Here is a 27,517-nt window from a genome sequence, read left to right on the forward strand (position 1 = left end):
CATTCCCTTGAATTCCACACTCTCTCTTGGCTGCCCACAGTTAGAACCCATGAGAATGTCAATGCCCCAGGACAGATGGAGCCCTACTGAGTCTCCGTTGGCTGCTAGAATGTGTAAGGATATGGCTAACGGTGGACTTTACAGAGAATCTGCACCAAACATTGGCAGTGTCATTAAAGCAAGGAGGGAAAAAAAAAATTTCTGCCAGAGTTTTTGGTTGGAGAACTAATACTAGAGTTTGAGAAAAAGAAGCAAAGGGCAAAGGGAAAAAAGTGACAGTGGAAGGTTGTAGAACATGGTCTCTCTTATTAAGTGGAGAACATCTGCATCCATTACACCCCTTTCAGGGGCTGATGATATCTTTGGACCGTCTTCCTGGAACAAGGCTCAAGTGTACACATCCAAGTTTGCCTAGAATTTTGAGAGGTCACCAGGTTTCATCCATCTGCTCCAGGTAAATCAACCCAATCTGTATAAAAAGAGCAAGAATACAGTAAAGGCCAACATACTATGTCAAGTGTTAATGCATATTTTTATCGGAAAGTGAATAGCACTTTGGTGTTCCTCTGTACATGCCAAACAATCATTTATACACCCACGCATATTAGACTTTTGGTGTTTTTGACAATTCACTGGCTATTCCAGCTTTCTGAATGATACCAGCTACCCATAATTTGTTTTTCTCAGCCATGATGTAATCATTAAGTTGCCGTAATGAAGATTGAAGGTTTAATAATGGAAAGTGTTACAAATTTCAATTTAATCATTCCTAAATTGATTAGCTACTTTCCCCAAATGCCTGGCCACGGAAAAACAGAGGGCTAAGAGAGACAAAGTGCTGCGGTCCGAGTTTGATAAATGGTGCTTTGGTGCAGCTGTAATTGAGTTATTGAATTTACTCATCTTCCAAATGATGTTTGCATTGTCTCAGCCATATGTGTTGAGGGCCAGAGAAAGGTCATTAGGAGCTTCAGACCGAGGGCATGTATAGGTTACAGCGGTTTCGAGCAGCGACACCGCGGTTAGTCAATTAACAGAAACACCCAGCAAGGTGTGCAGTAGCCTCCTGCCACAGAATGGTCAGTGGCGAAATCCCAAAGGCCTGTTTAAAAGAGTCTGAAGATTCTGTAAGTAAATGTCTACTCTTGGCCTTGGGCTATTTAGCCCCTGACAAATGATGTGGTGGAGCCCCTGCGGGCAGATTGGAAGGAAAGGACACCTATAAACAAATCCAGCCTGGCAGCTCTAACAAAGCTGGGGCTGAAATAATTAAATAACAGCACCCGTCTAGCTCACCAAGGCGCAGAGTGGTGCGTTGTTTTCTGCATTGCTTCACTAATGCTGGATGTGAACTTTTTAACTTTCACATAGATTTTTCTCCCCAACTGCATCTGAAAGATGTAAATGTTACACTTCGGTGTGAGAAATTGTTTTGAAAAGTCTTTGTTGTTGGTTTTATTTCCCCCCATAGCCCACAAACTTATCCCTGTCTTTACCTGCGTGCCAGGTGAGTGTGACATTAATGCCACTTGTGTTTTAGTGTTTAGTAAATAGTCCTCCTTTTTTTCCTATTCACATAGCTGTCCCATGGTACAATTTTAATCTAAGATGGGAGTTTTACAAATCCATTAGAATTCGTGTGAGTAAACATTGTAAACCCAAGTGGCTAAAGCCAGGAGGCCGTTTTGCCTGTGACCTAGGGAAGACAAGACTTGAGGATGTGGACTGAGAGGTCAGGAGCGGGGAGAGGCCAGTGACAGAGAGCGAAGGCATCCTAGCCCTCCTTGCTGACTGGGCCCAGTGGCACGGGTGAGGGCCCGGGAAGGACGGGCACTGGGCCAAAACATGCATGTGGCGGACACCACTCAGTTGACAAACCACCTCAGAAAACACAAATACTCTAGAAACCCCGGGATGAATTTGTTACATAGACACTATGTGGATTTTTTTTTTTAGGGCTGCAGTAACAAAGTACCACCAGCTGGGTAGCCGAAAAGAGAGGAGTGAATTGTATCAAGGTTCTGAAGGCTACAAGTCCAACATCGGGGTGTTGTCAGGGCCGTGGTCCCTCTCACAACTCTAGGGGACTCTTTCCTTGCCTCTTCCCAGCTGGCAACCTTTGGCATTCCTTGGCCTGAAGATGTATCTCTCTAATCCCCTGACTTCACATGGCATTCTCTGTGTCTCTTCACACAGTCTTCCCTCTGTGTGCCTGTCTCTGGTCTAAACATCCTGTTTTCGTAAGGACACAGGCCATATTGGAGTAGGGTCCACCCTAATGACCTCATTTGTATTTGATTGCCTCTGTAAATGCCCTATTTCCAAATAAGATCACATTCTGAGGTGTCTGCAATAAGGACTTCAGCATATCTTTTGGTTGGTGGGGGATGAGAGAGGCACATTTCAACACATTACAGACACTAAGTTTAAAAATTGCAAAACAGAGTCTAAATTCTTTCTTTTTATTGCCCAAGTCAATTTGAAGTGTGTTTCTCCTAGATATTTCACTGAAGCTTAATTTTCCAGATGTTTAAAGGGAAAAGAAAGAATAGCAGGTACTAACAGTGGATCCCCCAAAACAATGTCAGTTTGGGGCTTGTTGGTTTGGAGGATTGACTCAGTGGGTCATTGGGTCCTGAGTTTAGGCTTGAGCCAACCATTTCAGATGGCTTCAGCTCTAGGCTATGGATGTCACTCTAACCCTGGCTGGCTTCTCGGGATGTGTGTGCATTGTTTCTAGAAGGACTTGTCAAAGAGCATATGCGTGTCTGGCTCCCATTCAGGAACGGCATCCGAGCATGTGGTGGGCAGTGGGTGGGATGGTAGACGATAGGCTTTGGGAGAGGTACAGCCCTAGATTCAAATCCTGCTACCCCCTCTTACTAGCTAAGTGACCTTGATCATGTTACTTAGCTTCCGTGAGCCTTTGTTTCTCTTCCATAAAAACTAGAGGATAAAGCTCAAATGAGATGGTAAGAACAAAGTACTTAGCACATAGCACAGGCTTCATAAAAAGTTAGTTCCTCAAGCCAACCCATCCTTTATATAGTCCCAGAGCATGCTGGTATAATTTTAATAATGATTAACACTATATGCTTCATACTTTAAAAAGCAATTCCACTTATTACATTTAATTTATATTTATTGATTGAGGGACACTTTTAAAAATATAAAAAGCCTTTTTTTAAATTATTCACAACTGGTGGCCATAACAATGAATCTTTCTATGCTCAATATTTTAATTAATTTTTTTTAGCCAACAACCACAGTTAGTAATCTCAAAGCTGATATCATACCCCAATGCAGTGGTTCTCACCTGAGGTCAACTTTGTCCCCAAGGGACTTTGACAATGTCTGGAGACATATTTGGTTGACACAACTGGGGAGAGGGGACAATTGGTACCTGTCTAGTTGGGTATAGGCCAGGGCTACTGCTAAACATCCTATAATGCACAGCACATTGAACTACCCTCCTTTCAATACAGAATTGTTTGGACCAAGATGTCAGTAGTTCTGAAGTTGAGAAACACTGCTTTAAGCTACCAAGATATTTTCATGAGTAAATTCACCTTCAGTCAGTGCATCTGGTCAGAAAATGGGTGCCACGGAAACAGCACTTTTTTTTTTTTTTTTTACTTCCATCCTGCAAAGAAAACTATTTAAATCAGAAATAATATTTTCTAGTGTTATGAAAGAAAAAAAAAACTCTGCAGCATAAGTCAATAAGCATTTGATGAATACATACCCTTGGGGTATTGTGCTGTTGATAAATGACAGCTGGGGACAAACCTGGCACTCAGGTCAGGCTTCAAACGTGAAATGGCCAAAGCTCTCGGGCTTGCGCCTGCATGCACAGGGACTGTACTCACAGTGAGCGAGCACGAGGCATTGGTGAATCTCACTCTGAGCTGGCCAAGGAGTAGAGCTGTCCCCAAGAGCACATCTACCCTGGCGTGATGGCAGACTCCAAGGTCATCGTGACTTCAGATAATGCGACCTTCAAACTAACAAAAGGATGGTGGCTGGAGTTGGTCAGATCTCAATCATGTTAAAGTGGTGAATCCATTTTTTTAAGATAAAGAAAATGGATATTTGGTAGAAAGAGAATATCTAGTAATAATCACCATAATCATTATGATAGGAAGCAGTATTACTTGAGCACCTATTAGGTGTCAGGCCCGAGCCAAAAGTTGACCTGCTGCTTTTTCTCACAGAAGCTCTTTTGAGGTAGGTGCTAATGATCCCACTTCACAAGTGCAGAAACTGAGGCTCTGAGGTTAGGCGACAAGCCCAAGTTTATTCATCTGGTTAAGTGGCAGAGCCCGGGTTAAACCCAGGATTGGTGGCTTCAGATCTCCAGCATAACTTCTGGGGCACTTTTGCATCCATCAGCACAAGGAGAGGGTTTGTGGGGAGGGGTGCTCTTAAAAATTAAAGAACACTGCCTGTAGTTGAGTTTATATAAAGCATATTAAGCACTGCTTTTCCATCTGTCCCCACGGTCCTTATGCCTCTTATGTATAATCAATCCTGGAAAACTTGATTTCCCTTTTATAGCCCAGAAGATAAGGGTAGGTGTTTGCCAAACATCAGGCATTCACATGCCATCTTCACAGTTTTTCCATAGACATGTACCTCATCACCATCATTTCCAAATGTGTTTTAATTGACTTTAAAAAATCAAGTGACTGTGGAGGAACAGAGGGTGGAGGTACTTAAAACAACACAAATTTATTTTGTAGCTCTGGAAGCCAGAGTCAAAATGCATCACTGGACTATGATCAAAGTGTCAGCAGGGCTGCATTCTTTCCTGGAGGCTCTAGGAAAAATCCGTTTCTTTGCCTTCTCTAGCTTCTAGAGGCTGCCCTCATTCCTTGGCTTATGGCCCCTTCCTCCATCTCCAAAGCCAGCAGAGTTACATCTCTCTGACCCTGCTTCCCTCATCACAGCTTCCTCTGACCCTCCACTCTGCCTTCCTCTTCAACTTGCTTTTTATTGTGGTAAAATACACATAACATAAAATTGCCATCTTAACCATTTTTAAGTGTACAGTTTATATATTCACATTGTTGTGCCACCAGTCTCCAGAACTTTTTCATCATGCAAAAAATGAAATTCTATACCCAATAAACAACTCCTGATTCTTTCCTCCTCCCCCTAGCCCCTGGCAACCTGCTACTCTCTGTCTCTATGAATGTGACTATACTAGGTACCTCATGTAAATGCAATCATACAGTACTTGCCTTTTTTTGTGACTGGCTTGTTTCATTTGGTATGAGTAACTGTATCTTCAATGAAAATGTCCTCTAACTTCTGAGAATGGAAAATCAGTAATGTTTTTAAATAGAAGGAATAACCATAAAAATGAATACAGTGAACAGAGCCTGTTATTAGATGCTAGCTGGGTTCTACCATGTGACACTTTGAAGTTCTTATCTCCCTTTGAGGTTAGCACCACACTGAGACTCTCATAATCTGGAGGACCGCGAGACATTTGAGAAAGCTAGACTCTCTTGCTACGTGATTCAGTGTTGATTCAAGGCCTCTCTGTCCCTGTACTGCTTAAAAACAGCTCAGGTGCTACTGAGAGTCAGGACGTAGAACATCCAGGAAGGAAAGGAGAAATGGGCAGGAATGGTGAGCAAGCAAATAATCTAAGTGGAGAAACAAATATTGGTCCTTTAGCATTTGAGCATATGTGTGACTGAGTACACTGAAACAAAAAATTGGCTCTGCCATCCAGCTACTTCCTTCCTGGGTAGGTTCCAGTTGATTGTCAATGATACATCACCAGGTGGTATTAAAAGGCAGTTTAATTCCCCATGAAAATTAGGACTTAACCTGACTCTGTGCCTTTACTGAAAGTACATGGGGCTTGGAAGCTGCTCATTAATCCCTTCGTGTAATGCCCTTGAGATCACCAACCTGAAAGTGAATCTCCATTTCCTGTACCATCTCTGCAGCTGGGGTCAGACGGAACATCAAATGGGGTCTGACGACAGTTCCTAGATTACGGTTGGAGACAATAAACTGTGGGTATCCTAGCAGCAGATCCAGGATAAATTCCTGGGGACCCATTTTTGCCCCTCTTTAGAATCCACCCAAACGTCCTACTGAGGGAGAATGAAATGATGCATCACAAGTGGAAAGGGGACAAAAATACCTTCCCTTCTTTTCCTGGAAAATTTACATACCATCCTGCTTAGTGTTTTATGCACCAGAATAGTCTTTCTTTCATTCCTTTGTTAAAAGAGAATTCAGGGACCTCATTGGGTGCATATGATGAAGAAGCCCGTCTCAGATGCACATCAAAGCAATTTTACCCTCCTACAAATTCATTCCAGACTTTCTGTGTGTTTAGGGAGGGGGTGAAAATAAACTCAGAATCATCCAGTGTGTCTTTTAGGATTTCTTCTCACACTCATTGTAGACCAGCCCCACCCTAAACTTAACGGACTAAGAATTCTCTCCTGGGCCTGAATCCTTGTGCTCTGAATGCCCTAGGCATGATAAGCTATCAGTGAAGCACAATGTTCAGGTGAGGTTTCTGTTGCCATCTCATCACCAACTCTTGGACTCACATCCACCCTGAGTGTCTAACCTTTTTTTGTTATTAATTGGCTTTTTGTTAAGACCACAGATTTATGGGCCCCCTAAAATAACTCCAGGGGCTTTTTCCTCCTCTTGTTTTCTCTTTCGTAGTCATAGCCGGCAATAACGGCATTTGCTTGGGGAGAGAAAGAACTTTTGTTGGTCATTTCAGATAGGACACCATATGTCAAATTTGTAAAATCTTGTTAACATTGTGTTTTCTTCACTAGAGAATTACCCTCTAGTAGGGAAAATGGAACTGCCAATTACAGCAGGCTCCTGCTGTGAATAAACTGGTGTGATATTCCCAGACATCAGGCTGTGCAAGAAGAGAGCCCCCAATTGCCTTTTCCTTTCTTGCCTGATAGACAAAGCTTTAGAATAAAGCATAATTAGCCTGACTGACAATCAGGAAAATATAATCTTCAGTATCTGTTTTTATTTTAAGGTCGTCTTGTTTTGGATGCGTATTCCAAAGCCATTCTGCAGTTCATTCCTCGATGCAAAATTCAATCAATGGCAGGGCTGGAATTTGCTTAAAACATTCAGTGAGTGCTTCAAAAGAAAGATAAATGAATCTACCTTGTGACCAAAGAAACTTATGGTATATCAGACTGTAACTATTAAAAGAGAAACCATAAATCCCTGTGGCAGTAGAGCTAATAAATTTTTTTAAGCTAACTCCTTTGGGGGGAATTTGGATCCTACTCTAAGTTCTTAATTTTATTGGGGCAGAGATATTGCAAAAAGAAAATCGTTTCTCCAGCACTAAACACAAATAATGTACAACAATAATCGTGGCTTCCCCATAGCTGTTTTCCAATCTGCAGACCAGGTTAGCTTCATCATTGTATGATGGTGGGGTCTCGTTCCTCAACGCCTGTCCCTGTAGAGGTTTTCCTTATGAAATTAGAAAGGAATGTTTTGTGCTTTGTTTTGCTTTTTCGTTTTAGGTTTTGGTTTCCAAATCCTCTTCTCAAATTCTGCTGGCTAGAAACAGGTAACTCGGTGGATGTTCAGCCTCCATCCTCTGCCACCGTTTATGGAAGGGAATTTGTTGTAGAAAGAAGGTGATTGATCTAAGATAAAGGAAGAGGGATGTACAGAAAAAGAGAGGAGACTCAGATTCGAAATACAAAAGCTAAAATACAGTAGAAGGTTTCCTTCATCATTCATTGAAATATTTAGTACCTACTATGTACCAGGCACCAGGTTGGGCTTTAGGAGTAAAGTGGTAGATTTTATCCTAACTCTGCCTGTGAATGTTTGCATTCTAGCATGGGAAAGATGCTATGCCAATATAATTAAGACTCATTACATTACACGTAATTAACCTAGAGAGAACTTACCAACTGAAACTTACGATCGAAGGGAAAGTATTCAGAAATTTAGCAGAATACATGATTGGGGAGATGTTGGTCAAAAGTTATCAAATTTCAGTTAGATAAGAGGAATAAGTTTGAGAGATGTACAGTAGTCACCGTGATGACCATGTAATACTGTGTTTCTGAAAATTGCTGAGTAGATTTTAAGTGTTGTCACCACAAAACCTCTAATGCTCTCACTACAAAAATGACAACTATGTGAGATAATGCATATGTTAATTAGCTTGATTTAGCCATTCCACAATGTATATATATTTCAAAACTTTATGTTGTATATAATACATATATATAATTTTGTTTTCAATTAAGAAACTATTAGAGCAGAATCTAGGTTCCAGGTTAAAAAAAGAGATACCCTTTTCTAAGTTATAAATATATATATTTATATATATATATTTACCCAGAATTTATATATATAAATATATTTACCCTTATAGTAAATATGTTTATATGAAGTTTCCAAATAACGAGGTATATCTGTAATAAGTAGTAACCCGTGACTGATAAAATGGTTCCTGGGGCCACTACTGTCTCGGGTCATCTAAGGGACAAAGGCTCTTAGTACTGAACAATCAGGCAGCTCCCAAATAGTATGTCATAGAAATAGCATCTTCCATCTGGGAGACAGAGCTCTCTGCTTCATGCATTTGGTGGCCCTTTCCTGCTTGAGTCTGGCAGAGTAAGGATGGGCCCTGCAGAGATCGCAGTGCGGTGAACCCTGGGGGAGCAGGAATTCCACCATCGCTCCCCCAGTTAAGACGCCCACCTCTTTTTAAAGCTTGTCTTCTCACGTGTATGCCAACCTTACTTGCAATGCTAAAGCTTTGTGACAGTATCTCTCTTTCCTCTTCCTTTCTGTTCATGGTGCTTCCAACAATAAATAGTCAGAAAACAAACAGAATGACTGAAGGTGATGGTATTTTTAGGGGATCAAGAGCATGAGCTTGGAACCAAGACAGACAGACGTGGGTGTGAAACCTGACTTGGTCAATACTTAGTCCCTTTAAGCCTCCCTTTCCCATTTGTCCAAGTGTGGCCAGTAATACTTATGGCAAATGGTGATTGAAAAAGTTAAATGTGTGCAGAGAGCTTAGGGTGGTCCCTGGTATCTGGTGGTGGCCACTGACACAATGGTTGTTGTTAACTGAGGGAATAGGGACAAGCCCCTTCCAGCACATGCAGAGAGGGATGCAGAGTCCAAGTGGAAGGCTCAGGTTTATCTCGACGTGACATTTGCACCCAAACTGTTTCAGACTAACTTCTTGCTACCTTAAACAATATGAAGAAAACTTCTAGACCTTAAACAGAATCAAGTTCCTTTTTAAAGGTTCACAAACCTTTAAAACCATATAACCTCTTAGTGACAAAATAACGATTTTATATTGCTAAAGCAAAATTGCCATTCAGATTGTTCTGGGCTGATTACCTTTCCCTTCCTACTGCAAACCTTCCGAAGCAATCAAAAACTCGAGCATAAAGAACAGCATCATGGCGAACATGTAATCTATTTGACATCTTGCTTTTTATATAATTGAAAGAACATGTATGCCAATTTATGCTCAAGCAAAAATGATAGACGGTATCGATGCGAACCATGAAAGATGATCTAATTTTTTCTCTCACTAATGAATATTGAGCAAATGAATAGAGCATTTCAGGATCAAAGAATATATGAGATTCTGTGTATTTATTTTCTTCATTACTCTAGCCACAATGTCACCCAAGAGTATCTGGGGTATGACAAGCAGACAATTAAAGACAACTCTGTCCGGGCGCTGGCCTTGCCAGAGTGAATCATGGCCCTTTCTCTGGCCGCCCCATGGCTGAACTCCTGCCCTTGGGGAACCTCAGGCTGTGGATGACTTGGCAGTTGCTGTGACGTGTACTTTTTTATGTACAGGTGACATCTGTGATATGATACATCTGCTCACCACAGAACCACCCAAATGGCGTGGCAAATATTGTCTCCAGGTCTCGTTTTAAAGGGAAAAATCAATAATCTACATGAAGTTTGTGTTTCATGTCGAGATTATTGTAAGAACTTTATTGTTGGAGGGTGGAGACAAGGGGAGATGGTGTCTCCAAGCAGATGAATGAAGCAGACTACCCATTTTTAGCATAAACACATCTGTGGTGACCAGTATCGCATACGTTCATGACACGGGTTCCACTAACACAGATCTCTCTGGTGTTTGTTTAATTAAATGGGAGAAGTGTCCAGATGATTCTTTTTAAGGTTTCTGTGGTCTCCAAACTCATGCTACCCCTCCCAAGTTTATACAGCTTCCTGAATTATCTGCAAAATTGACTGAGAGTGCTATGAAATGCTAAAAAAGTAAAAAATAAAAACATACACATGTAGCATAGGCCTGACTAATGGTTGGCTCTTTTCACTGAAATAAATGATAGGGTTTAGATTTTCAACCATTTCCTAACTTGACAGGATGAGACGCAGTGTTGGTCTCCGCCGATTCATTCATTCTGAGACCAACTGACACACGCTATAACGAGTAATAGAGAACATAAAATAAATCCCTGTGCTCCTGCCTAATCCAGAGACAGGACTGAGTTCAGTTCATTTACTGGATGAAAATAAGTACTATTAATTTTAGTTTGTTTCTTTATTCTTGGTCAATTTCTTATTTAAGAAATCTTACTAAGGGTACATTCGTATCAAATTCAGTGCTATTCCTTTGCATTTAGAAATTGTAAAATAAAGAAAATGGTTGGGCTGCACTGGCCACATATCTACTATGTTCCCTGTAGAGAATTTTAAAATTTCTTAATTCATAAGAAACTTGTAGTTTCCATTGGATTGTCAAGATGAATCGAGATTCGAGGCCTCAGATTGTTGGTCGTGTCTATTTTGATCTTAATGACCCTGACAGATGAGGGGCCAGTTGGCTGACTGATTGTGTCTGTAGTGACCTTCAGCCATCAGGACGGGAAGGAGGCTCCTGTCCGTGGAGGACACACTCATAACACAGGCACAAGGAGCATGGGGGTGGGGGGGGGGGCCGGGGGGATGTTTGCATAGGTCATTATTTGTGTAGTCATTGTTGTCTCACCTATTGATATTTTTTTTAATGACAGGGTTCTTTGCTCAGTTTTCCTTTCACTGTTAATTCTCAAAATCAACAAACTTTTAGTTGCATAAAGCAACAACAACAAAAAAGCCCCCACAACGTGCGTATGAGAATTCTAACAATAACGAAATCTACTGTTTTCCATAAACATTGTCATCTACTTATTGCACTCAAAAGGGGATATGCACTCAGCTTTGGTGAGAAGGCGTCATGCACTTGCCCGGACAGAGGTCTGGGTGTGACCCCTGCCTGACACGGACTGGCTACGGGAGCTGGGGTACATTGCTTAACTGCTCTGAGTCCCAGGTTCCCCAGCTGTAAAGTGGGAATAGACAAGAGTGCTTAACTCACACGGTTGCTTTGAGATCTATGTGATCATCTAAGTCAGGTTTCTAGCACTGTGTCTGGTATCTAATAGATGTTCCATAAGTGCTAGTTTGTCATTAAAACTTCAAATAAGCATAAAAGTTAGAGAAAAAATTACTTTAAATGGAAAACATGACTTAAAACATCTCCCCTGAGGCATAGGACCCATTCAGAGGGAGTTAACCTGCCCCTTGTGAGATCAGCTCACTTGGATTTCTTCAAAGCAGTAGAAGAAACCAATACTCAGAGGTGGCCAGTCTCTGAAAGACAGGCGTTGGCACCAGTTTGGGAGTGGTCGGTTAACAGCTGCTGTGGGCACCTACTGGGCACCAGAGCAGAATCCACCCATGAAGACCACTGTGGTTCCTCCCGTTTTCTGACCATGTGGATGAAGAAAGCAAAGCCATCATCCCAGGGTAAACTGTAACCAATTGATGAGGGCCACATTTGGAGGGTCCACTGTGTTCAGCGTCCTTCATGGGAGAAAAAGCATTAAAAGCAAGGGCAGACCACGTTTTCCCCCATTGGTAACCTAACCTCAGGTCTCTGAACTGAACGTGCCTCTCCAGTTTCCCTGGTAGAACTGCTCGTTTTATGTCTGTTTTCATCCGTTCAGGCTGCTGTAACAAAATGCTGTAAACTGGGTGGCTTTGTAAACAACAGAAATTTATTTCTTACAGGTCTGGAGGCTGGGAAGTCCACAATCAGGGTGTCGGCAGATTCAGTGTCTGTTGAGGACTCATTTTCTGGCTTATAGATGGCGCTTCCTCACTGTGTCCTCACGTGGTGGAAGGGCCGAGGGTGCTCTTTGGGGCCTCTTGTGTAAGAGCGCTCATCACATTCTTGAGGACAGAACTCTCGTGGCCTAATCACCTCCCAAAGGCCCTGTCTCCCAACACCATCACATTGATGATCAGGTTTTAAAATATGGATTTTAGGGGGACACAGACATTCAGACTATAGCGATGTCCCTGCAGCAGCAGACAGTGGGCTAGCAGGATGATGAGAATCACTGCCCACAGGGCAGGGGCCAGGCTGGAAGAAGAGGAGGGGAAGCCCAGGGGCCCCGTGGAACAGCAGATACTCTAGCAGCGTGGCTGTCCCAGCATCCCAAGTCAGTGCTCTCTAGAACCAAATAGACCTGACTGGGGCTATTCTTTACTCAGCACGTACCAATCTCCCTACTCCTGAGCCCTGATAATTCTCTTAATAAGAGTTAAAGTGGAAATTTCCTTTTTGCCCCCTATGAGCCCATTCCCATTATCTTTTCAAAGTGAACATTTTGTCTAGTGTACCATCAGGATGCATATATTTTCCGTGGTAATATATATTAAGTACCACAATTTCCTTTGGTTTTCCTCACTTCAGCTATGGGAAGACCATCCTCTCAGAAATCAACAGAAGAAAGGCATAGTACAGAAATCAAGTCCTTTATAATATTATTTATCTCTTTGGCTAAATGTTATATCATGTTGGGCATTATTGACACCTTTAGTATGATTATAGCTGCCTTTTAAGCAGTTGGTCTAGAATGTTGGTCTATGAAATGAAACTTTACAGCCCTTAAGGATTCTACTTAACCCAGTCATGGATGGATAAATGGATGCCCTTTATCTTAACTTCCATTTATACATGACAGTGTTATTTTGATGGGAGACATATTTCTAGTCACTGTCTTATGAGTCATTTATTCTTCAGGGGAAAAACGGTGAACATGATCTGGCCTCAAATTCAAAAATGGTGACCATGTATTTAAAATGCTAGCAGTACTTAAGGTAGATAGATTTTTTTTTTTAAAGAATGATTTTATTTTTTTCTTTCTTTGTACCAGTAGACATTACTTTGTTTTACTTCTGTCAAATCTTTATTCAACCATAAATGTAAATCTTGGTTGCATCTTAGAAGAATAAGATTGGCTCCCCTGGGACTCTGTTTAGGACGAGCAAAGCTAAAATGAAAGCTACTCTGCTGTCAGGGTGAACAAGTAAATGTCTGCCAACTCTAGGCAAGTCTCCCCATCTGACCTTAATTACTCCGCAGTGGGGTGGGTGTCACCGTGATAACAAAGGGAAACACGCATGCCCTCTCTCCACAGCTTTCTTCCTCTTAGGTACCCAAGAAGCCAACATTTATATTTAGACAGCATGGATAATGTATTAGATTTCTACCCCAACTCTGTTTTAAGAAACCAAAGACCATCTTCTGATGCTGATAATTCAGTTTTTAAATGCATTTCTTCCTACCGCCGTTACCACTGTTTTTTAAGACGCTCAGAAGAAATGGTTATTATTTATGCAGGGTTTGTGCTCCCTCTGCTGGTACTGTAATTAACTAATAAGTCTAATTTCCATAACTATGCTGATGTCATCAATTATTTTTGTGCATGGACGTGGAATTACCCAAATCAGTATGTTCTGTTCCAACATCATCAGGGAAATTAGCAGGGTATCAGAGGAGTACAGTTGGCTGAGTGAAGAAAGTTAAGGAAATGTACATTTTGACCTGTCTGGGTCTGTATTTGAAAAAACTAAATGCAGCTTATGCTTTTATTTGCTCAATGCTACAGAAAAACAATCCCTCATTGTTTAAACTGGCATATTACATCCCACTCTCTCAGAGGACTTTGGAGGCAAGTAAAGGTTTTTATCCTTAGAACAAGATTTATTATAATATCTGTTTTGCAGGTGAGAAAAATAGAAGTTCAGAAATCATATATACCTTGCTCTTGAGACCTTCTACAGACTAACAAAGTAGATTTCTAAAGGTGGCACATAGGTGCCAGTACCTTGGCTTCTTGGATCTGATATGTCTTCTTCACAAGTGGGGGGTTGCAATATAGCCATTTCTTAGTGTCAACACAGCCTCATGTAAACATGAAGAGCGCAAGTTCTATAGTTGGGTCAACTGAGGTTTAACTCTGGTTTCTGGCACTTACTGTGTGAAACTGGGAGATCACCTAACCTTCTAGACCCCCCCCCCTTTCTTGTCTACAAACTGGAAATAATAATATAGGCAAGAGTTCTTTCCTCACATTGTAAGGATTAAATGAAATACAGTGCATGGTGCAGAGTAATGCTTAAAACAAATGCATGATGATGATGGTCCAAAAATAGTCTTTGGCCATTACTTATGGTGATTCTTTTTCCAACATGAAAACAGCTTCTTTTCCTGATAATGAAAACTTATTGTGAAAACTTGGGAAGGCAACTTTCAAATGATAATGGTTCAATTCAGCAGGAAAATATGTATCCTCCTAAGCAAATAGTTTGAAATAGGATGTGCAAATTGGATGGAACTCCAGGAGAAATTGGCCAAGAGAGTATACACATTCAGGATACATTTCCTAGAATTGATAAGTCAATCAGACCAAAATAGCAATGTAAAAAAATAACATTTTAATAATGAAGAGATTTAAAATTGGCTAATATTCTAGTACCTAGCGTTGAGATTTGAGTAAACATCCTCTGGATGTTGTGCAATCATTTATTCATTTTTTAAAAATTCACCTGTTCAGTTATTTCTAAGATAATGCCACAATTTTTATGCTTTTTCTAGAACCTCCTTTTTCTCAGTCAGCACCATATTCTGGCCATCTTTCCACAGCAGCAAATGTAGATGTTCATCATGATTATGGTCAATATTATTCTTGGCCTGCTTGGTCCTGACACCCTTAGCATTTATAGATACTGCTCCACCTAGCTTCATGACTGTGTTCTTAGATGATGCAGATTAATTTCAATAACAACCTAATCAAAGCAAACAGAAGAGGTAAATCTGGAGTCGGGATAGACTACATGCTGTCTTTTCCAATAGCAGATATCAGTAACTTTTGGACTGTTCATGTCAGCCCCTTCCCATCACCTCTTCCAAAAGAGAGCGGTTGGAGGCACATTGAAGTTGCGTTGTCTCACCCTGCTCAGGTGAGGGCTGGGAAGTCATTGCTGATGGGCTTTGGGGAGGGAAAAGAAAGAGGTGGCTACAGGGGCTGTCACTTCCTCTCCCTCCTCCGGTTTCTCTAGACTCTAGTTTTCTGGCTCTCGTAGGCTTGGCCGAGACTCCTTGGGTTTGTATATGTGTTGCTAATTTCTGCCATGTGTATGAAACTCTAGTGAAACATACGTGGCTAGGGTATGAAGCCCAGGCTTACCGTCCTACCCAAAGGCACTTTCTTCTGTGTTTATTTTTAATCTGGTGTTAAAATGGGGAAACTTGTGTTGGAATAGCTTGCTGTGATCCGATTATTTGAGTATAATTTTTACCTGTACTTTTCACAGGGCTTGCCTACCCTCTTGCCATGAAAATATTTGGAATTTATACTTTAAACAGTGTAGGCCACTTTGGTTGTTGATTTAAAACATGCTAGAAGTTTTATAATGGTTATTTATATTGGCCAACACTGACCTCTCTGCAATGACCTGTTGATGTTGGACAAGGATAAGAGGCACTGAATACAATGCAGGAAATGGAAAGAGATCAAAAAGAACGAACATGTTAGCTTAGTAACAATGCTTCGCGGCTTAACATGGAGATCAAGTGTGTGTGTGTGTGTGTGTGTGTGTGTGTGTGTGAGAGAGAGAGAGAGAGAGAGAGAGAGAGGTTTTCAGAATTGCGGTATTTGGCCCATTTATAGGAATTAGGCATTCTCTTCAGGGGAATTTAAAAGAGTTTTGCAAACTGTTTCGCATTACAATATCAACATTGCTGACTTTATAAAATCATTGTAGATGATATAAAATTGCATGTACATTTATAGTACTTAAAGCATGAAGAAAAGACTTTATATATGTTGAAATTACCGTGCTTTTTTTTAAAAAAGAAAGCGTAAGAGCCATTGAGTGAAGCAAGGGTCTCTGTGAAGTTAAGGCCATTTCTATGGACTGTTCCAAGAATTAACAGCCAGTTCATTCGTAGGCCTGCCTGCTAGAGAAGGAAAGTCCCATACTTTCTCCCAACTGTTCCCGTAATCACTGGACTCCTTTTCTTCCATTTATTCAATGGCAGAGCGTCAGTTTGTTCGCAGCCTGTTTCCTATGTCATTTATCACTGTACAAATGTCAGCTATGAGACAGGAGAACACGCGTGTTTGACAGCTGCCCAATAAATTATGCAGAAGAACAAGTTAAGGACAACTGCATGGACTTTTAAAAAAGCAGATATGTGGCCCATTAAAGAATTTCCTTTGGAAAGCTTGCTTTGTCGGCACCAGTCATTGCCTCATGAATATCTTATAAAATAAAACTATCCAGCCATAACCGTTGCGGGGAAACGTTAGAGTAGTTTGGGAGTTAGCGTAAGAGTAACTCACAACGTGAAAGCAAGTAAAATCTAGTGCTCCACAAAGAGAGCTGGAAGGAAACAGGAAACGCGTGTGCTGTGGAATTCCGAGTATTAAATCAATGCACGAATAACACCACCAGTTGGGGTGGGGGTGAGACGATCCCAGAAGCCTGGCCCAGCCAGAACTGACTTGGCCATACATTGTGTTCCCTGGGAGCAGAGTGTTCCCAGCACGTGTCTCTGCCTTCAGTGAAATTATAGAGAGAAGCCATTTGAAACAGAACTACCTTTGCAAAGTTCAAGCCTGTATTCCCATATCAGTTTTGGAGAACTCTGGGTGGCAGCTGTTTTGTGGTTTCTTGGAGAAAATAACAAATGATTGTCACCATGTTAGTGGTGGAGAAAAGCAATGTGTTTTATTGTTCCAGTCTAAATCCACACCTGCACCCCCACCTCTACTTGAGACCCCACTGCTAACCTATTACATCAACTGTGTCCTTGTTTTGAGTCATGTGGCCCCCCCATCCCATCCCACCCCAAGAGTACATAGTTTTGGAATGGTGTCTGGAGATCAAGGATTCAGTCTGTAGCCAGGAAGCTATTTGTCCTCTTCACAAGAGAGCCAGACTCATCACTGTGGCCTGAGGTGCATCTGCGATCTGACCAGCCGAACTAACTAGCCTATAAAGACATGGCAGATTATTTCTTACATACCCTAGTGAACATCCAATTCTGTTTGGCTCTCACAATTTTCTGTGTTCGCTGTTCATACCAGCAATGGATTCCTGCCACTTAAGAGAACTAACTTCCCAGTAAACAACGTGAGCACATTCATCTTTAAATCTGTGTTTATAAGGCTGTGCATGTGTGTGATGAGAAGCTGTAGGATCTGTGGGATCCAATAGAAAGAAAGCTGGTGACCTGATATATAATACTATATGATCATGATGTGTGTGAGAGCTACCTGGCGTCAGCAAGCTGGTAGTTATTTTAAGAAAGGGGAAGCGATTTTTAACACAAGCGGGCAGACGTGCTGGGGAAGGAAAGACATTTTACCTAATCAAGTAGCATTTAGACAAGGAGTTGGCAGTTCAGCTCCTCTTTGGAACCAACTTTGCTTTGGTATTTTTCTCCATTTATTTACTGTCTTTAGTGACCCTGTTTGGCGCATCTTTGCACCATGACCAAAGTGACAGACTTTAGTCTCTGTTGGATTAATCAGTGTGTCCTCTGATCCATGGCACATGTTCCCCATAGACATTTAAAGTCAACGTATTCAGCGTTTGTGGTCTGGCGGTTCGGAGTTATTAACCAGGCTGATAGACTGGTTTGGGTATTTGCATCCAAAAGACTTTCCTCCCCATCCTTCTCCCATGTACGGCCGCACATCCACTCCCAACAACACAAATATTGACTGTACCAGTCACTCATTAGCAGTAAAAATTTGAGAGCAATTATTTTTTTTACTGCGCTTGCCCTGAAAGACACTATTAATTACTTTATTGCCTGTGGATTTGAGCCAGTTTCGGTGTCCCCAGAGCCTGCTCCCCACCCGAAGAGGTATTTGCAGCTCCGAGGAACACGGCGCAGGATGTCGTCTGGCACCCAGCGCACTGACACTGTCTTCTGAAGTGAGATGTCAAGACTCCCTGCCTTGGTGTTTACGGGCCAGGATTGGCAGTGATGGGAGGTTTCCCCGGCGACCTGAGCTCCAAGTAGAGGTGGGCATGTTTGAAATTTAGAATGTGTCAGCTTTTTTTTTTTTTTTTTTTTTTTTTAAGAGCGTAAGGAATGTTCTGAATCATCCTAGAAATAATTATGGGGCAAAGAATATTTTTGGTCATTGATTTTGAAGTTCTCATTCAGAGGGCTAGAAAGAATTAAGGTTCCTGATGGGGCAGTACTGCCAGTCTCTCCTCCCGAGCTTTTCAATTCTGATCTTTCACAGGTAGGCATGACCAGGGAGAGTAATGGTGCTGTTGAATGGTTTCTCTCCTCCTACTACTCTAGTTAGCAGAAATGTAAAAATTCCTTCTGGAATTTAAACTCTGAACCCATTTGACCATGAGTTTCTGCTCAATCTGGAAAACGCAGCAAGCCATTTGCAATGTATGTATGTATGTATTTAGTAGAAGTGGGCTATTCTTTTATTAAAAATGTATTGATTATGTGTGGCATGTTCTCCTTACCAAAAAGAAAATGAATTGTGACTTATTCATGAGCCTGATTACATGCTAGGCCTCAAGATCTGCTGGTTGCACTGACCAGCCGCAGTCTAGCTGTTTCACGCCGTTTGTGTTTAGCGTGCACATGCATCGTGATCCCAGTCTGCACATCCGTTAGCAGGGTCACCCAGTTTTAAATAGGAGCTGAAATAGCTTAACAGTACATTTAACAAGGGCTTAAGAATGTCTAATAAGCTCTGTAGGGTAAAGAAGAATTGCTGTTGAGAAGGCTTATGGGATCCATGGCATGTCAATCTAGGACAGAGTGATGTATAGTGGACTTACAGCGTGAGCACTAAAACTTTCCCGTATTAAATATAGAAACAGTTCAGGAAATATTTTCTAAAATCCAATGCTGTTAGAACTTATAGCGGAACTGGGTTGATTTATTTTCTTCCTTTGAACATCTTTAATTAATAAAAAAGTGAAATTAGAGTGAAGGAAAAGGCATGGTCCACCCAGGGCCTCGAAAGGACCCTTCCTCTTGTCACCGTCCTCCTGGGGAGCTACCCAGGGTGTGTCCCGCCCAGCGGTGGGTGGCTGGGCGGTGAATCAGACTCAGACACTAGGGTGCTGGTTTAGGATTTTTAAGCCAACCGCCTCATCCACAAAAAGCACGTAGTTAGAACAGGCTCTTCGTACACCCTGGACCAAAGCATTTTTTTTTTTTTTTTTAGTTAAGGGAAGTCAGTATAAGGGAAGAATATATTCTTTAGCAGCCTGTGCCATACAAATAAACGCCCAGGTTGTCACTTATTACAGTTCAACTAAATGATGGATTCTAGCTTGTTTTGATTAAATTACATATTCAATTATTTTTGTTTGAAATTAAAAGCTTGATTATATTACCAAATGCTATGTAATTTTACACGCGTTCGCTTATTTAACAATGAGGCTCAGGGTGTGATTAACAATGTGGCTGCCGGTAGGAAGAAGCAAAATAATTATTTTTTCAATATACAAGTCCTCATCATGATTCAGAAATCAATATGCATCCACAGAGGATTGGCTCTCGCCGTGGATTGTGGACCTCAGGGTGGCCTCCCCTCATTTCCCTATGAATATAAAACCCGGAGACTTTGGTTCACCAGGCAGGTTTTTATTTCTCTCCTTTTTAAAGACTGATGTTTAACTACAGCCGCTGGGACCTAAATCAGAGCATCCAGTGCCCAAATATGAATATTAATCAGATGCCAGGCCATGGAGTTCCTCGCCGAGTTTGACAGTTTAAAGGATCAGTTAGTTAATTAGAAGATGACATGGCACACCAGGTCCCAAGGCTCTGTCCTGCCTTCTGTCTCCTCTTTTCATTTTCCTTTTTGACAAGTTGGATTACATCATTACTTGTAGTTTCACTTGTTAGCCCCACCATGAAATGAGAATATTTTATGCTTTAATTATCTGTGATTTCTTCCCCCTGTCTGTGCAAAGACCAGACTTAAAATGAAACTTAAAGAAACATACAAGAATTGGAGGTTCAAAGGCCCATGGAAATCAGCCTGTGACTCCATCTACCCTACTTTGCGGTGAGAAATAGGATTGTGATAGCACTGGAAACTGTGTTGTGGTAGTCATGGTGATTAGTTTTAAATATACAGGTAGCTGTTCTGACATTTGTGCCACAGGTATGGATGTATCATGCCTGGTGTTTCCATGGCTTCTCTGGCTTGAGGTGTTAGATTTTACGAGTGTCCTCCGGGGGTGGCAACGAGTTATTTTGGTCTGTGTTTCTTGCCCACCATCGGTGGCTAGAGACACCCAAAAGTCTGAGCAATTCTGTTCTAAATGTTTTTTTCTTGCCACAATATTGCTCATTTGGGAAGCTTCTTTTAATTAAAGTTTATGTAGGGTCCATATAGGAGCTTCGTCCCTAGGAGTAAAAACATGAGGGCTGGAGCAAGCTGGGAAGAAGGGAAGTGGGAGAAGGCAGGAACTAGGAGTCAGCTCTCCAGCGTTGCTGAGATGGGAAACAGAATGCACAAGTTACCAGGGCAAGACAGAAGAAAGGCGCTTGCTTGATGCAGTACAAACCGGTATTTTAAAGAGAGACCTGAGCAGAAAGGGTGCTCTATTCTCCATTCCTCTGTGCACCCCGGGTAACCCTTCTTCCTGAGGTGGGTGGGTGGGGCTCCTGCCGCCAGGGGCAGCCTGTTTTCCATGTTCTTCAGCTTCACTGGGACATGTTGCTGTCTGTACCTGCCGTGACCAAATACCTGTACAGCAAATAAGATAGTGTAGTGAGTACTTTGTAAATATACATCTTTTCTCTTTTGACAATCCTCACATTATGTCCAGTAATTCTTTCAAGTTTTTTTTTAATTAAGGCACTAACAAATTAATTTTTTAAGGTTATTAAAAGACAAAAATATGTATTTGTCCACTCTGTTAGTCCTCAGCATTTTCCCCTCTCATTCTACCAGTCCATGAAATCCTAATGACGGAGCACTGTTGGTCTGTAATTAGTAATTAGCTGGTGTGATGGGATCATGGTACGCCTTGGTCAAGCGAACAAAGCTTTGAAGGAACACCCACTGGCCACGCAACTGTGTATTTGTTCCTTTTTCCTGAAATAAAACGCTTTGCCCCAGGGCAGGTCATGGCAGATGGACTCAAAGAGTCCAGCAGAGCTGGAGTCAGCAGAGCTCAGAGTGCTGACGGGGCCCCCTCTGCAGTGAAAGGTGTAAAATGAAATAAGCTGTTAATGTTCCCCATTTCATTCCAAAAAAATAAATTGTGGTTTCAGAGCACCCACTTATCAGCTCTCTAGTTGATGCCACCCGGCGCTCCTGTGCCTACCGCCATGGGCGAATCACCTGAAAGATGTTGAGGTCAAGGCATCAAAACATTTGGACGCACATTAATGGGTTTTACACCTTTGTATCTCTGTGATATTACTGTTTCGCTTCAGCAGGCCCACTAATATCAGATATATCCTATCAGGGACTATTTTAAATCACTTCAATTTTCCCTGCCCCTGGGCTCTGGCCGTAAGACCAGAATCCTGAGCGAGTGTGTTGCCTGTGATCTAGTGTTTTCCTTCCCCCCCATTTATAGCAGAGGGAACTTTATTAGCTTTTGGACACACGTATATCAGTTTTAAAGATTAAGTACGACATCAATAGTTCTTACTCGGCTCTCAAGTATATCGAGTTGTTATGTTTTCCCAGAGAATGTTAAAAAATTAGTATTGCCATTTTGTGGAAGCATTTTTCTCTTAAAACAAACCATTGGTCATAATGGTGTTTACTTATTCTCTGAAGTGCTGTTTTATATAGAAAGTAAATCCCGGATAGAAGCTTGATAAGTAATTTCAGACTTGATAGCACTTCAACCTTATAGGTACAAGTGAATTATGAAGCCTCACTTTGCAATGTGTGGTTTTTTTTCTCAAGTAAGTCTCTTCATCGCAACTACTTATATATCTTCTGAGTGATTTTAAAATATTGAACAAACTTCCCTTTAGTGCCCAAGTCATCCATCCAACTCATGCTTCTCCTATCCTCCAAATGCCTTCAGACGTGAACAGCCAAGTAGGCTATGACTCAATTCCAGGTTGTTGGAAAGGACCATCTACTATGGAGGCAGGCCCTGAATCCTAGAATCTGGCCAAGAAAGAAAAAGAGAAGCTGCGTTTCCCAGATCCTCTTTTGGCTGTGGTTGAATCCACCAAAGAAAACACACAGTAATTCGCCAATTGAGACACCCCGTTCTGAATTCAGATTTGGGCTCTTCCTGTCTCTACCCGAGAGATGCCTTCTCGCCATCTTATCCCTCCTCCCTCCCTCCAGTGTGGGTGCCAGTCCTGGGCCTCTTCCTCAGGCTTCACTCTGTCCCTCCATTCATACGCACTCAGCTTTCCTAGGCCCCACGGCCCATGCACCCAGCCTCGTCACTAGTCAAAAAGTTCTCGTTTCTGCTTTTCCTTCCATGGGGCTCCAGCCTGGATTACCTTTCTCGGGGTCCAAATTCCCTCCGTCTTGCGATAACCAGCTCAAATTGTGCCTGCTCCACAGGGGCTGTGGTAACCATGGCAAACCAAAAAACATGGCCCTGAGAGCTTTGTTGTGGTTTCCTCATCCGGGTTATTGGGAGAAGTCTTCCACGCTCTCCGCGGGCCAACATCTCCTCTTCCCCATCACAGTTTAGTCCTGTTCCCCAGAAGGAGTAAGCTCCTTGAATGTCGAGACAAGGCCTTGCACTTTTCCTGTATTCCCTTGGCTGGGATGATGTGTGGCTCAGATGCTCAGTAAGCACTAGCTTGTTGATTAATCACTGTAATGAGGCTATTTATTGGTCGTAAACCATCGTGGGGTTTCTGTCTTTGGAATCTTGTAGATTTCCCATTAGAAGGTAGAGGCTGGCCACAGTCACCATTCTATTCCAAATACTTAGCATAATAGTCACCTGCTTGAAGTAAATGGGTGGGAGGACAGACGGACATGCCCCCAAGAAGCTGGCACAGTGCAGTTTGCTGCAAATCCTCTGGCAGAACACCTGGGACCCAGGGACTGATTTTGATGGACAAAATTGGGGTTGGCTTTAATATGCATGCAATTTGAAGGATGGAGTTCAAACTTCGACAAGCTAAGTTACTGTGGAGGGTGTTCCAGTGAGGGCTAACACAGTCAGTAAAAGCATAATGGAGTGAAAGGACAGGCACGTCCCTCAGAAAGCAGATTCAAGCCCGGGTGGCCGGGGAAAGACAGCAGGCTGGCAAGACAGGCGTGGGAACGGTCCCAGTGAGGCTGCAATTCACTGCCAAGTGGACGTTCGTTCCAAACATGTTACACAGGGTAGAATATCAGAATTACGTGGTATGGAGATGAGCCCGTTTTTATTTTGAAGTTCATGTGATTATTTTTATAGTGACTTTTAATACATGGCAAGTGATACTGATTTTCCATTTACAGTAGGGTTTCGATTTTATTTCAAAAATACATTTAAATAAAACCACATGAATAGCTTTAAAGAAGAATACCAAGTTAGTAGTCCTAGAGGCTGTCTGTCCAAGAATCGTGGCGGTGGGGGCTCCCTGAGGCTGGGAGTTTGGAATGCACAGATGCAGACGTGGGAAGACCCCACATGGAACGTGGCTGCAGGAGTGTCACCCAGGCAGAGGACCCAGAGGACTAAGGGATGGCTGGAGTTTGACAACTGGGAAGCCATCAGCGAACTTGGAGCAGCTGTCATCCCAGGGTGACAGATGTGGATGGCTGCCCCAGGAGGGCAGGGATTTTTGTTTTGTTTATCACTAAACAGCAGTGTCTGGCTCATAGTAGGCGATCAGTAGGGAGGTGTGAATGGATAGGTGGAAGGTATGAGGCAAGGCTTTTATTTCCACCCATGGCACGGACGCCCACTGGGCCGGTGCTGGGGTGTGGCTGGGAGCTGCTGGATTCCCACGCCCCCTCTTGAAGTGAGCTCACAGGAGAGGCAGCCTCTCTTCAGGTGGAGGAGGGGATGAAGGAGGTTGGAGGGAAGGAGGGACGAGAGCTGGCCCCCTGCAGCTTGGATTGCAATTCCCACCTGCAGTCGTACACTGAGGCTCTTCCCTTTTATATTGGCGTGTCTAACCAACACCACAGGGACCTGGGCACTTGGGTGTACTCCAGCTTAAAGGGGCCAGTGAGGAGGCCTGGGAGGGGAATGGGGGTGCAGGGACCACACATCCCATCTCAAGCGACAGCTTTATCCTGCTCCTGTTCATTTTTGTCACTGGAGAATGCAAAATCATGTGTGCCAGATCTCAGGAATTTCTTAGAAGATGTCCAAAAAGCCCACCACATATTTTGGGTGACAGCTGCTTAGTTTTCAGTGCTCCTGATTTTTTTGAATTAGCACCTATTTCAAAATGTTAAAGATGTTGCACCAGCCTACCATACAGTTGGCAAGCTCTAACCTAATTATTTTGTTTTAACTTAACGAGATGAGATCACATCTCCCCTCCTCTCCCTCAAGCTTTTGTAATATTCAGTTGTCCCCTTAACATGTTTTTCTGGCCTGTTATTCTAGTCATTTCTCTGAATAACACAGTGCCATTTTCACGTGCCTTCTCTCTCCCCAAGGCTCCCTCCCCTCACAGCTAAGCCTGGCTTAAGTCACCCGGAACTTTGAATGATATGCATGCCCCCTCTGAATTCCCGCAAATCCTGTCCTGATGCCCTCCCCACTTCTTCCTGTTCTGTCTCCAGTATTTATACATCTATTTTTGTTTCTCCCATCTCTCCTGCTTGGACTCCAGGCCTTGATTCTCCTTTCCTGCTGTCAGGTAGAACCCCGTGTCCAGTACTTGGAGCAGGTCCACGAAGCTCCCAGGAGGGAACCTCCAGGTAGCTGGGACGCTAGCTGGAGTCACACACCTGTCACTCTCACATGAGCAAAGAGACCACAGGGGGATGTGACACACTTCGTATGCCCCAGACTCAGCAGGGACTCCTGTGGGCCATGCTGTTTGGTGGCTATGTGTATTAAAGGGGAAAATCATATCCAGAATGAGATACGGACACATCACCGTGTCAGCAAGTTGTGCCCTGTCTTGTTCAGCAGGCCGGTCACTCACAGAGTTTGTGTGTTGATCAGCGTCATGAATACATTGTGTTCTTTAAATTGCTTTCCAGCCCCTTCCATTTCCCAACAAGAAGCCAATTTGTAAAGCCTGTTTGCACACCTCGGCATCCCTAATGAAGACGTAAGGTCTTACCTGCTTTGGGGGCGAGGAATTCCGATCTCATCTCTGCCAGGTGGGAGCTGTGTGCTCCTGGGTGAATTACTTTGCCTCGCTGAGCCTCAGTGTCCTCCCGGGTAGGATGAGTTCACTTCCTCACCCCATCATCAGCGAGCATCAGAGAACTCTCTGCTCGGTCTTTGATCATATTGTTGGCAAATTAGGGTCCACAGGCCAAATCAAAACACAGCCTGTTTTGGTGCAGCCTCCAAACTAAGAATGTATTTTACATTTTTAAATGGTTGTCATATAAGTACCTATATTTTTTTTTATTTTTGCCTCTTGGCCCACACAATATAAAAAATGTACTCTCTGGTCCATTACAGTAAAAGCTTGCTGACCCCTGCACCAGAACATGCTGGAGGGGCTTTCGCTGCTGCCCCCTCCCCCAGTCCCCAGTTTGTCACTTTGGCTTTGGTTTATTGCACACCTACAGATTATGTGTTCCAAGAACTTTCCCAGGCTATATCTCTTTTAAGGAGCTCTCTCCCCTGTCACCGCACTCTAAGGGTAGGGGGTCACCCCACTCTACGGTGGGGAAACCAGGTTCCCAAGAGGCTGTGAATTTCCCACCCTCTCTGCAGGCTGTGCTGGCAGACTGGGCTGAGCTGGCCCGCCACACTTCCCTGCCCCAGTCCCGTGTGCCGTAGTCTCCGCGCGGAACTGCACTTGCTAATCCCAAACAAGGTGGTTGGGGGCCTTTGGGGGACTGGGTGGTGTTCTAGGCATTTCAGGGGCTACAGAAATGACTTACTTGGGAACCTGCCCTCTGGAATTTCAAGTCTACTTGGGGCGGTGGAGGCACCCATTTGTCACCCGTGATGGGAAGAGGCACTGGCACCATCTTTGTGGGACCCCCGAGGAGTAAAGGTGGTCTGCAGGGGCATCCCTGAGGCCCCAAGCCCGTTGGAAAGCTCGGATGGTCTGCTGACCTCAAGGCTTGCTGCCTGCCTTGGACACAGACGCCTGAGTTCTGGCCTCATTACTGGCCCCTGTGGCTCTTGCTGTGTTTGTGTCCGGCATCCCATTTTGTGGTCCACTGAGCCACTCTTGGGGGCCTGCGTGGGGTTTTAAGCCCTGCTCCCCTGCACCCCGCAGTCTCCATATGGCCGCAGGTGAGAACAGCGGGCTCTCCATCTCAGCCAGCCAGGGCGTTCCTCAGGTACCCGTAGCCCAGAGAAAATGCCCTCGAGACAGCAGCACCTCAATCCATTTGGCAAAGAAAAAAATATCCTTTCATTTTTAAAAATAAGATGTGAGGGCCTGAGCAGGTGTTCTGCACTTATATAGCTTTTCAGAAATAAAAACTGCACTCATAGCTGCTATAACATATATTTTCAACTCATCTGACATTTTGTTTCTGCGTTCTGGCATCTTTGAAATTTGCTTTTTTTTCTTCGCTACAATGATGATTTTTGTCCACACTTGGGTTTCTAGCAACCTCTCGCTCCTTACTTAAACACCAGCGGCCACTCACGAAATGTGGTTCAGACAAGCTGCTGAAAAGTCACTTTGACGAAGGTGAGGGTTAACTAGGAGTTACTAAACCATTTCCTCAACTGATTGTGATTTTGAATCTCTGGCCACGGCTAGCATGTAGGGTGTGTAGGAGCAGTTGTCCTTCTGAAGGCAGAAAAAGCAATTCTTCCAGGTTTCTGGCCCTGCCCCTCTTGCGAGAGCAGACCTCACTGTCCATGTTAGACACCAGTGTCCATTTGGTCACTATTGTAGTCTCAAAGCCCAGGAAAGTGCCCGATGCAGAGCAGGCCCTCGGATAATACCTGATGCTGAATTTACTCATCAGATACTTCGTGAGCACCCTCAGAGGAGGGAGGCGGTGGGCTTACGTAGCTGAATGGGGCC

The 27,517-nt window shown here is 43.1% G+C and overlaps 1 protein-coding gene and 1 long non-coding RNA gene across 2 annotated transcripts in view; one reads left to right on the plus strand and one right to left on the minus strand.

The window, feature by feature from the left end:
• The window catches only part of PDZRN3 (PDZ domain containing ring finger 3), a 225,731-nt gene that overhangs the window by 144,294 nt on the left and 53,920 nt on the right, over positions 1–27,517 (plus strand). The gene's annotated exons all lie outside the window — the stretch shown is intronic.
• LOC123623124 lies at positions 20,014–25,853 on the minus strand. Its single transcript, XR_006729800.1, has 2 exons — positions 25,631–25,853; positions 20,014–21,143 (listed from the first exon to the last, which is right to left on the minus strand). It is a non-coding gene; the product is annotated as an uncharacterized LOC123623124 (long non-coding RNA).

This window comes from Lemur catta, chromosome 18 (genome assembly GCF_020740605.2).
Source record: "Lemur catta isolate mLemCat1 chromosome 18, mLemCat1.pri, whole genome shotgun sequence".
Classification (NCBI taxonomy): domain Eukaryota; kingdom Metazoa; phylum Chordata; class Mammalia; order Primates; family Lemuridae; genus Lemur; species Lemur catta.